This window comes from Euleptes europaea, chromosome 1, assembly GCF_029931775.1.
Source record: "Euleptes europaea isolate rEulEur1 chromosome 1, rEulEur1.hap1, whole genome shotgun sequence".
Taxonomy (NCBI): Eukaryota; Metazoa; Chordata; class Lepidosauria; order Squamata; family Sphaerodactylidae; genus Euleptes; species Euleptes europaea.
The window spans coordinates 163,291,522-163,295,380 of NC_079312.1; positions in this window are offsets into that span (position 1 = coordinate 163,291,522).

The window sequence follows — 3,859 nt, forward strand, 5'->3', positions numbered from 1 at the left end:
CCAAGGGTCTGATTCAGTATAAGGCAGCTTCATGTGTGTTCATGTGTGTGTATATTTGCCCTCTCTTGAAGAAGCGGAAAAATCCATAATTCTCTTGTATTGGAGTGAAGCCCCACATTCCAAAAGGCAATACTCCAGTGTATCAGTTCTCTCCAACTGACACCAACACAATCTATTTGAGCAAGGAAGCTTCTTATAGCGAACATCCATTAACTGAGAAGGTATCACATTTAATCTGGCGAACATAAAAGCTCTTCTATATCGTGGAACAGTTAAATATTTTAAATATTCAGGAAAGGCCCTTGGATATGACAAAATCTGAATAAAGGGGGGAACAAACTCGACATGCTCTATCGTAAGAGCTCAGGAAACACAGTGGAAAACAATATAACCTCACAAATCACTAGAGGTCTCAACATCATCACTTGTAATAGCAAATGGTGGTCTCATGCCCCCACTCATATCAACCAGACCCAACCCAAACATCACATGAAAACAAATCGCATGATCTGTGCCACGCTACGCCCCCCCCCCCCGATCATCAGGGCCCATGGGATTTTATTACCCTGGTCTTCCCACTTTCTGGAAGCCTTGCAAACAAAATTAAATGTAGGGTAGTATTGGCAACAACTTGGAAACAAATAGAAATCCCAGAACTGGAAAAATGGCAAGATAAAATGGCAGAATATGCAGTGATGGCGAAACTATCCAATTTGGTGAAAGGCAGATCGATGGAAGAAGTTCAGAAGAAATGGGTGTTTTACTTTGAGTACATGAAGTAGAGATCAGAATTCAGTAAAGAAGAGTGGAGGCATATCAGTGTATAATAAAACAGTAATATAAAGACAGTAGATTTATTACATATATGGAATAGTTTAGCTGAAGCAATAGACGGGAAAATTAAAGCATAGATTAAAAGAAACGATACAAATGTGAGATGATAGTATTAAGAACCGTATTGTTAAACAGTTTGAAGGGCAGTGGGAATATAGATAAAGGATTTAGTGATTATTAATTAAACAATTTCCAGTAGGAAATGTAAGATCAGTTTAAAACGAGTTGCCTGGAAGACTGATTATACTGTATGCATGTGAAGTTATGTTAAGTGTGTTTTTTATTGAAATTTTTTAATTAAAAATATATTTTTTTAACTAAATGTAGGGTAACTTTGGGGAATTTGCATTTTAAAAAAAATCAACCGTGACAAAAATTTGGTGCAGTACTAAGTCAAAACGTGGAGAACTGTCTTTTTGCATGGGCAAGCAACACAGAGGGACCCCGCTATGGCTCCATCTTTACCCAACGAACGTTCTCCAGAATGCAGCCTGGAGATCCTAAGCACACTGGCACATTATGCTCATCTATCATAGCTGGACTAGCTACGGCAAAAATTCACCCTGAAAAATCACCCAATGATACAACGGAGCAGGGCACATCTACAACACAGATAAATGGGCTGAACAGGCATTCATTTCCCCATGGAACCCTGGATATTGTAGTTCTAGAAGGCAATTCCTAACACTGTCATCAAAATACAATTCCCAGGATTCTTTGCAGGAAGCCATGACATTAAAGTGGTGAAAGTAAACAAATAAAACATCAGTATAAGCCCTTAAAAAGTGATAAAAGTATTTGTGGACAAAACGGTGGCCTTAGAAGTGGATTTCATTCCTAACTTAAGCACAGGTACACCCGGCAACCCAGAGCGGGGTCACTAGGTAAAGGTAGTCCCCTGTGGAAACACCAGGTCATTCCTGACCCATGGGGTGACGTCACATCCTGATGTTTACTAGGCAGACTGTGTTTACGGGGTGGTTTGCCATTGCCTTCCCCAGTCGTCTACACTTTACCCCCAGTAAGCTGGGTACTCATTTTACCGACCTTGGAAGGATGGAAGGCTGAGACAACCTTGAGCCAGCTACCTGAAACCGACTTCCTTCAAGAACAAACTCAGGTCGTGAGCAGAGGTTTTGACTGCAGTACTGCAGCTTACCACTCTGCGCTACGGGGCTCCTATAGCACCATGGGGCTCCTATGGGCAGGGTCACTATGCCCATAAAAACAGGGATAATGGCCCTTTATGCACAGCTTGTTTCCACTGAATATGCTGCTCTCTCAAAGCACAGTATTTGCAGTCGAATTCCCAAATCACTCTGCACAGGGCCTTCCCCCCACCTCCAAAATAAATTCCCAGAGTACTTGGGATTACTCAGAGTAAATGTCTGCATGCAGTAGTGAAAATTAAGAGCATCTGAACCAAGGAGGGAGTGGTCAGCAATGCATGAGACCGCCCCGCAAATACTACTTTGTAATTGGTTGTAGTGTTTTTTTAATTACATCACCAGCCCCGTGGTAGGATTCTTTCGTTTTAACTAGGCTGAGTAGCTGAGCAGCCCCCCCGCATTGGGGGGGGGGAACGGTTGAAGAGGATGTTAAATGGAGACCGGAGAAATAAGCAACCACATAGGTCATTTGCTTTATTCCAGCATTATATCACTAGTCCTGTACTCACAAAAAAATAAAAAAGGCTTTCATGCCTATCCTAAAGAGGACATGTATAAGGAGAGGGCAGCAAATCAGCCAGGCTCTGTTAGATCCAAGGTCTGAAACGGACACACTCGCAGTGAAACTGACCAGATAAGCAGCCTCATAGTATTTCCAGCACTGGCCAACAAACAAAAAAAGATGACTTTGAGGGAAGGGGTTGAATGAGGGGGAAAGACAAGTGTGGGGGGGAGACGTGAGAATAGACATGGGGAGAAAACCCCAAATTGACAAGTATGCACAGGATCAGTTTTTGATTTGGGATTGAGGAAGACTTTAAACAGGCTAAAACAGCATCCACAAAACATGGGGGAACGCGAGGGGAGAGTGAGGCAACTTTTAAAGGTTGGAGAAAATGTGCATAATGGAAACAAAGACCCAAAGTAGTTGGAGGGTGACGGCGACGAAAACAGCCGCTGCATAAAAGGCCAATTACAGGATTGCCAGGTGGCAACTCAGAGGTTTGTGTTGTTGCTTTAAACTACTGATTAAGTGGGAGATGCAACCTCTGTGGCTTCTCTAAACCTGCCCTCTATCGTGCTTCTGCCTCCCCCTCCCACCTGTTTTAGCAAGCCAGATTCCACATGCCCCATGGGGGATTATAAACAGGAGAAGCTGAGTCTTCCATTTAATGAGTGATTTTAAAGATGAATCTCTGGGCTGTGATCTGGCAACCCCAGCATGAAAACAAATGAAATATATTTAGAGCAATTTGCCCTATTTAAAGGCCCTTTATTGCGTTCAGCCCAAACCTACATTTCCTCTCCAGGACTGATGTGTGACAAAAATCAGTTCTTAAAGCTTTGCGAGAGAAGCTAGTTGTGTACAACAGGGATTGGCTAGCACTCGTGCCGTCACCAAGAAACTTAACTGCAAAGGGCCTAGCTAGATCTGATGATCTCCATGGGTCTGATCCGTAGGCACTACCGTAATTTTTAAAATGATTTAAAAGTGCAGTGAGAGCTCAATCCTGATCAGGCCCCCAGCGTGGTGGAGGACTGATATGCTGTTGTCACCTCCCTGGTGCCTTTTCAAGTGCCAAAACAGCTGTGGGTGTGGCCATTTCAGCACTTGGAAAGGCATGGGTGGTGGAGGACAAGAGTAGGATTGCCAGCTCTGGGTTGGGAAATACCTGGAGATTTTGAGGATGGAACCTGGGGAGTGTGAAGTTTGAGGACAGGGCGGGGGACACACCTCAGCAGGTTGTATTAAAATAAACCACCAAAGGCAGATGCCACAAATACAATTGTCATCTGAAAGGCAAAATATTTAAAACTGGATAAAACAACCAGTTGTAAAAGATACACAGCCCTTC